Raw genomic sequence first — 14780 nt, 5'->3', positions numbered from 1 at the left:
AAGGGCACACAAGATCTTCTTACAAGTGCGTGCGGTTCTATCTCAAAACAAAACATTTAAAGACAAAGGAATGTTTAACTGCATTATAAAATGTGTTTGTTTCCAACGAAACTACACAACGAATAAAACCAGGACATTTCTTTACTTTTTATTTTTTTAAGGCAATTACCCTTCTCTGTGGCATGATTAATAGCTAATTAAATAAACTCATCATTATGCAATTTATTCTTTTTTTTAATACAATTTATTCTTAAAAGCAAATCACGCATCTGTTAGCCAGTCTCATCAAAATTATGCAACCTGAAACGAGCAGATATAGAGACATAACAGTGGTGGAAAATAACTTTCTTGTCTATCTTTGAATAGTAAAGAGTGTTTAGAGACCTGGATCTACCTAGTGCAGTTATGCCTCTAATTACTGATGGAAGCCTTGCAAAGACAGATGTTTGGGAATCGGCACAGTAAAATCTTGGCAGCCTATCCCACGTATCCATCTATGTGTCCAGCAGTTGCTCATTTCTGTGATTCTTCTTTGTCTTTTATTTGATGGAGAGGTATAAATGTGTAATTATGGGATGGACTAGAAAAATCTCAAGAAAATCAAAAGAAAATACTTTTTGTAATGAGAAGCACACACAATCAAAGGAGAAATTCATCTTCCTCTCTTTTCTTCCCTTCATCATTCTTCAACTTTTGAACCTAAAGTCAGGCTTGCCTGGTGTGGGGCTGTAGGCACGGCTGTCTCCCATCTCTTTCACTCTTTCATTCTCGTCTCATAGAATGGCTCATTAGTTGGTGATTTGGGTTGTGATATAGAATGCAAATATGAAATAATAATAGTCATTCTGTGAATTAAAAAATATTTTTAATGTTTATTTTTGAGAGAGCGAGAGACAAAGTGTAAGCAGGGGAGGGGCAGAGATAGAGGGAGACACAGAATCTGAAGAAAGCTCCGGGCTCTGAGCTGTCAGCACAGAGCCTGACGTGGGGCTCAAAGCCATAGTCCACGAGATCATGACCTGAGCCAGAGTCAGACACTTAACCGACTGAGGCATCCAGGTGCCTCTCTGTGAATTTTCTATATGTTGTCTCATTTAATTCTCATGGCAACTCAATGGCGAAGATATTATCATTTTATAGATGAGTAAGCTGAGGCTCAGAGAGATTTCATAACTTGTCCAAGGAGCATGTCAAGGTGAAACTTTGTAGCAGAAGAAGAGCGACCGCTGTGCTGAGAGGCACAGCCAGTGAGATGAAAGGGATTAGGTGAATGTGACCCCAATTTGGTCCACAGGTAAAGGTGGCCTTGGCAACTCAATTCCGCAGGGGTGGTGTATGTATAATCCAAGATCCTTTATGGGCCAAAAATTGTTGTCCTTCCTGGTGAATGAAGCCTTCCTTCTCTGATCCCCCAAATCGAATCTGGCTCCTCTTTCTCATATCTGCATACCTTTGGCACTTAGGCCCTGTCTCCCTGTATTATGTATGGTTTCATATGTACATTTCAGTGTTCCCAAGTGTATTACAAGCTTTCTGAAGGCTGGTTCTGCATCTTACTCCTATTTGTATGCTTTCAATGCCTAGCAGCATGCTTACCATGTAACAGCCCTCAATAAACGCAATTAATCTCATGGAATCAGCTGATTCATATTAAACTGAACTACATAAAGTTGAATCAGTACTTTCCTGTACTGGTCTATCAGCATTACAGCCTTATCCTACTGGCTACAAAATCCAAGTATAATGTAGCAGCTTTGTTTTTATATTAGGGCTTGGGTTTTAAACAGTGTTTCCCAGAGCTTGTCTCTTCTTATGATCTCTAAGAGAAAAAAAGTTGGAGGCATGAAAATTGGCAATATTTAATTATAAAGACATAGAAATGCTCTTTGAAATAAAATTGGAATATCTACCTTTGAAAAATACAAAGATCAAGTGGCATGGATTAATGAAGCTCATCAAGGAAGTCTGTTTACAACTTTGATGCCTTGTACTTAGAAATTATTACTTTAATATGATATGATGGACCTTGGTAAGCTCCCATGGTCTCTTTCATATCAATGAAATATAAATGTTAAAAAAATGAGAGATCAGATCTAATATTATAAAAACAATTTACAGAAGAAAAAAGAAAAGAAAGAAAACTTTATTCTACCAAGAAGCAAGCTGAATTTAGTTACTGCTCTGTCATCCCAGCAATGCAATCAGACCCAATAAACTGCAAAGGTCTGGAAAATGCAATGTTCATTTAGAAAATTCTGATAAGAAGTGATGAAGGGCATGGTGCAGCCGGGCATGATTTAATGACATCATCAGCATCAGTAAAAGATGAAGAGTCAGCCAACATGTTGGAGGAGAGGATACTAGCCCTTATAAACATTGTACTAAACTTTCAACTGCATTCGACCTATTGAAAATAAGCTGGTGACAGTATTTATTTATTTATTTATTTATTTATTTATTTAGAGGGCGCATGCGCACACACATGCAAGCAGGAAGGGACAGAGAGAGAGAGGAAGAGAGAGAATCTGAAGCAGACTCCATGCCCAGTGTGAGTCTCACGACCGTGAGATCATTACCTGAGTCAAAATCAAGAGTGGGAAGCTTAACTGAGCCACGCAGGTGCTACAATATAGCACTATTTTTATGCAGTTACTTGAGATTTTTGCAGAATTGCTATGTGGGAAAAAAATTTGACCATAACACGTGGTAAAGGAGTCAGTTTTCTACTGATTTGACCACAGATGGGTTTGTTGTCCTTGACAGCTTAAGAGAGAGTGTAACATGCCATCATTATCAGGTTGAACCTCAATTTACGAGTGCACTTTCTCTCCTAGGACTGATGGAATATCCCATCACCCCTGGGGTAGTGACTATTTAGGCAGAGAATGGCACAGCAACTACATTCCAAGAAGGAGTAAGGGTTTCCATAAAGTCTTGTGCTACATGCAGAAAGTAGCTCTTTAATGAAGCTCAACATGACTCAGTTGCTATAAGGCAGAAACTACTTTTAAACTACTTCATAGAATATTGTTTTGCCTTGAAAGCTAGAGCTTTTGGTTTTATTATTATCTCAATTTGTGAATAAAATAAAGCCTTGCTGAGAGCACACAGAATATGGTCTCATCTCTCCTTATCCTGTCCCCTACACTTAAGTACATTGTCCTCCCTCTTACCATCATGACTATTGACCCCTTAGGGCTTCTGTCACCAGGTCGTGGGAGAATGTACTTATCATATGTTGACAGTAGGAGCTGGATTAACTTGGAGAAATTAGCTAAAATGTTGGAGAAACACGTTCTGTTTTTGTATTCATTTTTAGTGTGACCATTGCAGGTTTAAAAACTTGCTACCACTTGAGACACCTTAGGTTTAATGTGGCTTGGAAATGTAGCTTGAAGACTTATATAATAGACTTCTCTTTTACTAGATGTAGTAAAACTGATCCTATCTGGTTTGAGGTGAAAGGGTCTTCCAATTATATGGGGGCTTATTATCATCTTGAGATCTAGGCCATTTGTATTACCCAGGCTTCTCTTCTGCTCCCTCTTTCCCATTTATTTGCTAATTGAAACATCCACCAAGGAGTGGTATATACAGACAGACCATGAGGAGTTTATAGACTTATCCTTCAGGTATTATTCATTCATTCAACAACTATTTTAGTGGGTACTTCATATGTTCTAGGCACTTTTCAAAATCTATTTTAAGCACATTTCATAAACATTGTTCCCAGTACTAGAGTTACAAAGCTATATCAACCATTTTATTAATTTTTTTAAAATTTTTTAAAATTTATTTACTTTTGAGGGAAAGAGAGACAGAGTGTGAGCAGGGGAGGGACAGAGAGAGAAAGGGATACAGAGTCCGAAGCAGGCTCCAGGCTCTGAGCTGTCAGCTGTCATGGGGCTCGAAATCACACACTGTGAGATCATGACCTGAGCTGAAGTCAGACGCTTAACCGACTGAGCCACTCAGACGCCCCTCAACCATTGTTTCTTGTGTGGGAGAAGACAACTTCAGGGGAAGTTTCCAGTGAGATGAGTTGCAGTTTTCCATGAAGACAAATTTAATTGTGGGAGAAGAAAAATTCCAGGAAAGGAAAGAGCATGGCTAAAGATCATGAGGCTTGAGTGGAGAGGATGCATTAATCAGTCACATTTGAGGCTATCACAATAGCATTCGTGAATACTGTACTGGCCTTCTCTAAAAATTCTCTGTATTATTGATGTTTAATAATTTCTATTGGTTATCACTATAGACAAATCAGAGTAATTGAAAGATATGCCATTAATACAAATGTATACAGTCTGGCAGTTTAAAGATGTCAATCTGTTTTATGATATGGTGTTGGAATCACAGACCTCTTGATGAAGCTTTGAGGTAATGCATGCCAAGGCATTTTCCTCATTATACACTGAATAATTGATAGTTGACAATATGTGACATTTATTGAACATCTGCAATTCACTAGCTAGTTTACAGAGCACAGAATCATCAAGGGACCCTGCCCAATCAGCTCACTATCAAAACTCAGTCTGTCACTTGCAAAGTCTTCCATGCTTCACTAAACTAAAAGCAAAGAAAGCATTTCTAGGGACTCACCGCAGAAGTGAGTGGGGCCATATTTTCTCTATAGGTAGCTCTGTGGGCATTATTATTAGTTCCACAGGGAAGCAGTCTTTTCCCATGGTTCTGGTAATCTCAAAAGATAAATTTGATGACCTAGTATAGATTTGAAGTAGCCTGTTCTATCATGATCATGATGCTTTCATGATGCTTTTTCTGCTATAACCTACAGTTGAGCTCTCAGCAGTGTGACTTTCTCAGGCTTAAAATCTAAGTGCATGTGTTTTAGTCTGGTACATATAAAAACAACATTGGTGTAGCATCAAGAGATTTAAAGTATTGCTCGAAATTCTTGCTTCCTTGGGGAAAAAGGAGGGGACTTAAGATAAAGGAGAGGAATATGGAAAATAAAAATGAAAGACCATGGGTATGTAGGGGGACTAGGGAGAGTAAACTGAGAATTTTGTGTTCTGGGTTGGATGTGGCAAGAGAGTCAAAAGAGGCTGGATAAGAATGGCAGAAATGGCATCCCATTGATTGTTTTTGGGTTGCTGTGTTAGTTTGCTAGGGCCACCAGGGCAAATACCACAGATTGGGTGGCTTAAACAATAAGAATTTCCCACTGTCCTGGAGACTAGAAATCCAAGATGAGGGTGTTGGCAGTTTTGGTTTCCCGAGGCCTCTCTTTTGGGTTGTTTACTGCTGCCCTTCTGCTGCCTCTTCACAAGGACATCCCTCTGTGCATGCATACATTCCCCGTATCTCCGTATGTCCTAATTCCTCTTCTTATAAATACAGTAGTCAGCTCAGATGAGAGCACTAACAGCCGCATTTGAACTTAATTATCCCTTCAAAGACCATATCTTCAAATTCAGTCGCATTCTGAAGTATGGGTGTGTGTGTGTGAGGGGGAGGGCTGTTAAAGATTCAACATATGAATTTGGGAGGGACACAATTCAGCCACTAACAAGTAGCAAAGAGAAAAACCCTTCAAATGTGTGTAGTTCTGCTTCTTCTAATCCTTGTTTCTGCTTAAGGAATAGGAGTGTTTGGAAGGTCAGTAGAAGATATCCGAGGGAGGAAAAGAGGCTCCATGAGGATTTATCAGCTGGTGATGTCTTTCCTTGGCGAGACTGCCTTTCTCTCTTGGATGGAGGAAAGTTCTGAGCAAGATAAGGACCTCTCCTCTATACTCCCTCTCTCCATCTCCACTGAGCCAGTTTCCATCCTGGGAAATTCCAATATTGTTAAATGATTTGCATCTCTGGCTCATGTGTTGAGGCCAATGTAAAATGTTAGTTCTCCTTCCTACTGACAGTGACCAACAAATTGATGGATTCATTTTTTTTTTTTTTTTTTCTCATGGAAGGAAGATCTATCAGGGCAGGTATGTATGGGCAAGAGTGACTTGGCAGAAGGGAGCTTGACAGGAGGACTTCTCTACTGCAGCAACATTGGTTTCATTTTTAGGAGTCTATTCAGATAGAATTCACAAATTTCTCATGAGCCCAAAAACTAGATTATTTGGTTTATTCCAGGTTACATAGTAGACATTAAATGTATTATTATGGTCTTTTTTTCTTTGTTATCCATTTTCTCAAGGAAACCTGAGACTATTATCTTTTGAAACTAGAAAATCAAGCTTAGTGCATGTTTTCAAGGCTCTTGAAATTCTGATTATCCTCATACAGAGGGTTCTTATGAGGAATAGACATTTAACTTTAAAAAAAATTTTTTTTAACGTTTATTTATTTTTGAGACAGAGAGAGACAGAGCATGAACGGGGGAGGGTCAGAGAGAGGGAGACACAGAATCCAAAACAGGTTCCAGGCTCCGAGCTGTCAGTACAGAGCCTGACGCGGGGCTCAAACTCACGGACTGCGAGATCATGACCTGAGCCCAAGTTGGCCGCTCAACCGACTGAGCCACCCAGGCGCCCCGACATTTAACTTTTAATAGAGGTGTAATGGTTCCTGAATCTCAGTCTCTTTTGATGCCCCTGTCCTCTTTATGTTAGAGAAATGCTATATTCTCCACAATCACCATCAGACTTTCTGCTCAGGATGGATACTCTTTGGGTTATTCTAGATGAGCATTTATTTATTTATTTATTTATTTATATTTTTATTTTAATGTTTATTTATTTTTGAGAGAGGGACAGAGTGTAAGTGGGGGAGTGGCAGGACAGAGGAAGACACAGAATCCGAAGCAGGCTCCAGGCTCTGAGCTGTCAGCATAGAGCCCAACGCGGGACTTGAACTCGTGAACTGTGAGATCATGACCTGAGCCGAAGTTGGACACCCAACCAACTGAGCCACCCAGCGCCCCTCTAGATGAGAATTTAATGCTAGAAAGAAGAGAACTTTAGGTGGGGGCAAGAATGGAGGGGTAGTCCTAAAAAGGAAGATGAGAAAAAGAAGAGACTACAAACCCAGAAACAATAAGCAGCATTAGGATTCAGCCCAAGATAATTAAACAAAGATATTTCATGTTCTGATTGAGATATAGTTACAAAGATGAGACCATGATAGAGATTGGGGGTATGTTTCTGTACCAGGAGAAGGTGAAACACAAAAGAAACAGTAGATATATGACCAACTATATAGTATTCTATCATGCACCCAGTTCTCTTGAGAAATAGTTCTGAACTCCTAAATTGATAAAATAATGGGAAGAAAATTAGTAAATCCAGTCAGGTCTAATGAACCTGGTTGCCTGAACTCCTTAGCATATGATGACATGCCCCTTTCTAGGGAAAAGTCCTGCTAGTGGGACGTCGGTAATAATAATTATGAATATTAGTTATTCATCCCCTCTGGTATTTGTGGGGAATTTTATTTAGAAGAGTTAGATACAGGAGGAAAGGAGACATCACTATGGAGTGGTGATATCCACTCTAAATACCACTGTTCAGTGGTGAGAGGCTACGTAGTTATGGGGGTCCCTTAAAAGATGGAGTGATTAGCTTTGTCAGGAAATGATGATCTGAATAAGGCAACAACCAAATTTACCAATTCAGTGGCTACTGGTCACAGGGTACAGAGTGCTTCTTCTAGGAATGGAGAGGGACAAGTGGGAGAATGAAGGAGGAAGAGATTGCCCTCAAAAGAAAGACTGAGAGAAATGTGTTACAGAGACTAATACAAAGTCAGGAGGCTACTGTGGAAAAGACTCAGGCTCTAAAGGAACAATTCACCTCCAACCTCCCTGTGCCACCCCAAAACTGAATGATTTGGTTGCAAAAGGTATGGAATTTGGAAGCCTGAATGATGTGGATTCTCAATCCCCATATGCACATTTTACATCAAAGCCTGTTGGCATTTTTTGTTGATTAGTTGTTTTCCAACAGCATTATACATTATCACTAACCAGACCCAGGAGGATACTCCATCATTTACCACACCACCAGGATAAGGTCTAAGAGCAAGCCGTCTACTCTGGACACTGTTCAGTCCCCATCCAAGGTAGAAACATATAGCAAATGCCTCTGAGCCAGAAGAGCAGGATAACATCAGTGTTTCAACATGGAACCTTGCAAGTAGTTTCTTCTCCCTTCAGCTCACAGTAATTTTCCACCACACCCTATTATTTCTTCCAGCAGGATTCATGAAATGAAAGTCTTTATGCCTCGTTGAAGAAATTTCAGGCTACGAATAAAAAGAAGGTGGAGCGTTGAGCCGATGGTGGAAGATCCCTGACATCACATCACAGGCTCATTTCTTTTACATGTTGGATTTTTTATTCCTTTATTGTTATATTGCATTTATGGTGCAATGAAGATAATTCACACTCAGCAATAAAATGAAACCAAAAACTATTTTAAAACAGTTGTGTGGCTTTGGTTATAGACAAAACCGTGCCTGCTCTAAAAAAATTTTTTTACAAGATTCTTGGAGCTTACCTCAAATAATAGACTTGTGGCAATTTGATATAGGAGGGGTATGGTAATAGTAAAAAAAAAAAAAAAAGTATATATATATATATATATATATATATATATATATATATATATATGGGGAACCTGGGTGGTTCAGTGTGTTGAGTGTCCAACTTTGGCTCAGATCATGATCTCATGGTTGGTGAGTTTGAGCCCCACATTGGGCTTGCTGATGTCAGCCTGTCAGCGTAGAGCCCTCTTCAAATCCTCTGTTCCCCTCCTTCTGCTCCTCCCCTGCTTGCGTTTTCCATATATATATATATATATATCTCCCAATATATATACATATATATGTAGTCAGCAAATTTTACATTAGAAACAAAAGTTTATTTGAGTGTCTAAAACATATCAGGCATCCTCTGGATGTTGTTGTGTTATGATATAAGGGAAAGACAATGCAATTATGTGCAAGAAAGATCCCTAGACTGAAAATTGAAAATTGTAGGAGAATATCTAGGACAATCTGTTCCATTTCAAAGGTCTGCAGTTTGAGTTAGCTAAGTAATTTTAAGAGGTTGTTTTTTTTTTCCCTCAGAGGAGGAAAAATGTGCTTACCTCTTTCTTTGAATTGCCAGTTATTCATTGCACGTCTGTAAGTACTATGAGCAAAGGTCAAGGTACGAGCCTTCCTTACATGTGTGAGGTTTTTTCCACCTTTGAACTTTTAAAAAGGCTTTTATTACAGAGTGCCCCGAAGATCAAAGTGTCTTGTTTCATTACTTTGCATTCTAATAACATGCTAAACTGGGCTATTTGCAATGGTTTTTAAAGGGGTTTTGTTGAAAGAAAATGGAACCAGCATGAGAGGAATCTGGATGCATTATCTTCCTTTCATTTTCTATGAATGGATCGCAGAAAATACAAATACAGAAAACGCTGTCTGGTCTTCTCAGGTCAAGGCTGGCGTATAATAATTTTCGGCAGCCTATTGAGTGGATATATAGCCTCAAATCAGAAATTAGATATTAGTATCTAAATGGAATTTTTGTACAGAAAGTTTTCTTTGCAGATTTTTGTTTTCTGGTCAGTCTTGACAATATTAACTTATATCCACAAAATGTACACTTCCCATTACGGTTACCTATGTGTGTATCTTTCTTTCCTGATACCTCTAACTGGCTTCTTCTGTTCCCATGGGTTCCTCAGCCTCTGATTTCAGAGGCATGCAATACTCAATAAGTTCACTAATATTTTCCATAACACAAAACTATATTTTATTGGAAAATGACAACCTGTTGGTAGCTAACTCCACCGAAGACAGAAAAACCGTGTGTGTATGTGTGTGTGTGTGTGTGTGTTTATTTTTTTTAGGGAAACCACATATTTATTTAAAGCATATTAACAGTTCTCTGCTAGGATATGCTAAATCTTTTTATTTTATTTTAAGTTTTTTTTAATGTTTATTTATTTTTGAGAGAGAGAGACAGAGACAGAGAGCAAGCAGGGGAGGGGCAGAGAGAGAGAGGTGAGAGAGGATCCTAAGCAGGTTCTGTGCTGTCAGCCTGATGACCATGAGATCATGACCTGAGCTAAAATCATGAGTTGGAGGCTTAACCCACTGAGCCACTAAGGCCCCCTAATTCTACATCTTAACGTGACAACAATGAACTCACTGTCTTCTGCCTTCCAGACTGGTCATTTTTTGTGACTTGCCCATACTATTAATGGCAATGTCATTTCTCCAGGACCTCAAGCTTAAACACATGGAGCAACTTTTGCTCTCTCTTTCTTTTCTACCTCCCTCAGACCCTTGAAGAACTAAATGAAGCCACCCACACTTGTATTTCCCCCCTGCTTTTACCTGTTGATTCCATTTAGAAATACCTACTCCCAAGTTTTCCTAATCAAGACTTTTTATGTGCACCTCTTTCTCTCCATTGACACCACTCCAGTCCTCATCTCCATTGTCTCCTCTCCACTTTACTGCAAGTCTTCTGAAGATGACCTTTCCTGCCAAATAAGCCAGCAGATCATCCAGTGTATCTCTTTCCCCTTAGCAGCAAGACTCCCCTGCTCAAGAATCTATTCCTCACTTTCTATTGCAATGCTATTCCAACTGCACTCCCTGCTTCTGGTCTTGAGCCCCCCTAGTCTAGTATTCACATGCATCCAGAGTGATCTTTACGAAGCATGAATTTATTCATGGGATTCCATTCAAGACCTAACCCTGGCTTCCCACTCCTTATGGGATACATTCCAAATTCTTCAGCATAGCATTCAGGGATTTGCCTGCCTCAACTTGCACCCCCACCCCTCTGCCCCACTTTGCTTGCCACACTCTAGACACGATGAGCTACTTACTGAATGTCCACGCAGGTTCAACTCAGCACTCCACCTAGAATGTCAGTCCTGACTCTGTCCACCTGGCACATGTAGCCTCATCTTTCAAGTGCCATCGCTTCTTTGGGATCTTTCCTAACCCACCTCTCTGGAGCCTGACTTCTCTCAAAGCACTGTAGCACCTTAATGCACTGATTGGTGCTTTAAAGTCCATTAAGGTGGTAGAAACTGTATATTGTCTCTTGTCATCTCCATGTGCCTTCTCTCCTCACTCTCTAGTTAGAGACGTTGGAAAACTAGACACCACACTGAGACACCTTAGCAGCCCAGGCTCTGGGTATGAAAAACGTTGCTTTCCTTTGCTTTGCTGCTACCGTGCAGGCCATGGGGTGTGAGTGCACAGAGGCGGTGGCCAACTCAGCATTCCTGCACATGGAAGCCGTCCTTGTGGTGATTGGGGGCAGTTGTGGTAGCAGTGCTGTCATCAGACTGATGCCCTCTTCTCCACAGCTTCAGGGTGGGAGCCAGAATTCAATTGTCGGTGGCAGGCCCCTGATTTTGGCCCTTCTGTCTCTTCCAGAGGTTTTATACCTACTAATTTTCCCATGTTATATTCCTCTGGGTCTGACATACCTGGAATGGTTTCTGTTTCCTGCATTGAAACCTGATACTGTTGGCCTGTATTAAACTGTAACCCCTCGAAGGCAGAATATGCTTACATTCTTGGAACCCACTGCAGAGCTGGCTCTCACCAAACAGATGTCTGATGCACTGGATGAGCTAATAATGGCCCAAAATCATGTGTCACACCAAACATTTAAACCTCAGCTGATCAGCTGACACTCTTCTTTGGTGCTCTCCTTCCTTATCTGGCCAACCTTGTCGCTTCCTGAACTGTAGCCTGATGATTTCAGTTATTATATTCTGCACACCTACGTATATCTTGCCCCTTTCCCGTCTCTGTGTTCTGATGGCTGTGTCTGTCTGGAGTGTCTTCCTTCCTATCAGCTCACATTTACCATCCCCGGCAGGAAAAGATTTATAAATCACAGCGCATAATGAACAATTCTCTGCTGATGCTCAATGATGGAAAGAAAGTATGTTTCTGGGGCTTTCTGGTATTATTTTTTGTCTCTATTGGTTAGGAACAGTTTTGGCTACTAAGTAAAAGGAAAACCAATTACAATTACTTAAATTAATAAAGATTGATGTTAAGTTTCGTTTCACCAGGAAATCTGAAGATGAATGACTGCTCGCTTTGGGACAGCTTTATGTATTCTCTTGACTTTTCCCTCAGGGATACAAATGACACCCCATATCCAGGCATTGTGTTTGTATTTAAGACAGAGATGAGGAAGACAGGAAATGGAGCCAGCCCTGCCTCTCCCTTTTATCAGGAGAGCAAAAGCCTTCCTAGAGCCACTAAGCCGACTTCTGCTTCTGTCTCAGTTATGAGGACTTGGTCAAATGGCCACCCCTTGCTACAGAAGAGTCTGGGAAAGCAAGTTTTCAGTTTTAAAAGTGGAAAGAAGTGGGGCGCCTGGGTGGCCGGCCAGTCGGTTAAACGTCCGACTTCAGCTCAAGTCACGATTGCATGGGTTGTGAGTTCGAGCTTGGCATCGGGCTGTGTGCTGACAGCTCAGACCCTGGAGCCTGCTTCGGATTCCATGTCTCCCTTTCTCTGACCCTCCCCCGCTCATGCTCTGTCTCTCTCTGTCTCTCAAAAATGAATAAACGTTAAAAATAATTTTAAAATAAGGTGGAAAGAGGAAAGTTGGGGAAATGGCTAATGAGTTAGCCAACCCAAGATGACTACTATATTTTCTAACTCATATGTAACCATCATTATTTTGGGGGCAAGTTGTTGGTCTCATACCTTCAACAGTTTCCAGAGATGCTTACCACAGTGTCGCGCACATGGAGTATAAAGACTGTCAGTTATACGGGTAACTGAAAATCAATGTAATGAAAACCCTACCATTGTCTAACATGGAGTTGACTGAGATGAAAATATACCAGCCAGGTTCAGAATTGCACAAAAGCAAGGAAATAAGTAAGTAGGGTGTGAGTTCCTTTCAGAGATATTTCACTATTATCCATAGAGGGTCACTGGCATCTTTCAACATTATTACCTCAATAGTATTTGCCTTCTGTATTTATTATAATATGTCAATGTCACTTCTTAATTATAATTCTTAGGAAATTGCATACCATTGTGCATGGTTGGTAGGTATAAGCATCTTATTTTTATGTTTATAAATTGTCACATTTGTGAAGAGTAATAAGATGTTGATTCATACAAAGTTATTTAAATGAAAGGGGGAGAGTGTAGTTTGAAAGATTTGAGCCGTTGTTTGTGACTAGCAAATGAATGTTGTAATGCTGAAATGTCTACTTAGGAAGAGCTGAAGAGTCTCTTATCCCAAATTGACTCTTCTTACTTCTTAAATGAATTTTTTTTTAAGTTGTTGTTTTTTTTTTTTTTTTTTTTTTTTGAGAGAAAGGGAGAGAGAGAGAGAGAGAGAACGCGCGTAAGGGAGAGGCAGAGAGAGGGAGAGAAAATTTCCAGCAGGCTCCACACTGTCAGTGCAGAGCCCGATGTGGGGTTTGAACTCATGAACTCTGAGATTAGACCTGAGCCAAAACCAAGAGTCAGATGCTCAACCAACTGAGCAACCCAGGAGCCCCATTAAAAAAAATTTTTTTTTAATCTTTATTTTTGAGAGAGAGGGAGACAGAGCATGAGCACGGGAGGAACAGAAGGAGACACAGAATCCGAAGCAGGATCCAGGCTGTGAGCTGTCAGTACAGAGCCTGACGCGGGGCTCGAACCCACAAACTGTGAGTGGGTTCACAGTGAGCCACAAACGGCTCATGACCTGAGCCGAAGTCGGACGCTTAACCACTGAGCCACCCAGGTGCCCCACCCCATTTTTTAAAAAAATGTATCTTGACTCTCCTTAAAATCAGGATCAATCATAAGATGAGTAGATCATGTTCTCATTTTTAAATGTCCCCTCCCTATTATTTCTCCAGTGTTTTTGTATCATAAACTACAGTAATGTTAAAATGAATCTTGAGGCAGGGTCCAGGGAGGTGGCTAAGACAAAGAATCCTGAAAGTATACTTTGAAAAGGAACAAGATTTACCTTTCAGACCAGAGCGTGGCTAAGTGGGGTTGACATGGGGAAGGGGAAAGACTTTTGGGGGTTGTGTGCGATGACTCTCAGGCCTCTGTTTTAGTGTAGCGAATGGAGCCTCCTGAGCACCTGTTATCCAGGCCAACCAGTACCATCTGGTGCTTTGAGGCTGGCCACTTAATGCAGGAGGGCTCCGCTCAGATTATTAGAAGACCTGCTTCTATGATAATCACGCTCTTCCCCCCTGTAGAAATTAGATATTACAGCGTTTACTAATTACAGGCGAGTGGCCCTGGTGCCCTCCCAATGGTAGATTGCTTTGAGATGGCAGCCGGAAATTGAGGTAGTAAAATAAATCCAGAAGAGGCTTGTCAAGCTTTTCTTGCCCATAAAATCAAAATAAATATCATATTTCTGAAGTCCTATGGAAGGAAAAATTGGAAAGATAGCTCAAGTTGCTTAGTAAAGAGAATTTTGCGATCAAAACACCACCACATCAGCCACTGTTAAAACAAAAATGCAATCAGGAAAATTACTTGAAATGTTTATGTTTACTTCCAGTTTTCAAATTAAAGTAGAGCATCATGTTCCTTTGGGTTGTCATTCAACTTCTCTCTTCCTCTCCTGAGTCCTATAAATGTAGTAGCGGATAAACTACTTTTTTTTTTAGAAGTAAAATGACTATCTCAAAACTGACAATTTTTTTTTTCTGAGAGCCTCATTGCTTGCATGATGCCCAGAAATCACAAACACATCTAGTTCAAGTTTTTTATTCAGTAGACACTCATTTTTAATTTAAATTTTTTTTAAAGTTTATTTGTTTATTTTGAGAGAGACAGAGACAATGTGAGTTGGGG

The sequence above is a fragment of the Panthera pardus genome, unplaced genomic scaffold, assembly GCF_024362965.1.
Source record: "Panthera pardus isolate Hobbes unplaced genomic scaffold, ASM2436296v1 HiC_scaffold_16, whole genome shotgun sequence".
NCBI lineage: Eukaryota > Metazoa > Chordata > Mammalia > Carnivora > Felidae > Panthera > Panthera pardus.
The sequence above is the reverse complement of the archived record's forward strand: the minus strand, read 5'-3'. Positions refer to the sequence as shown.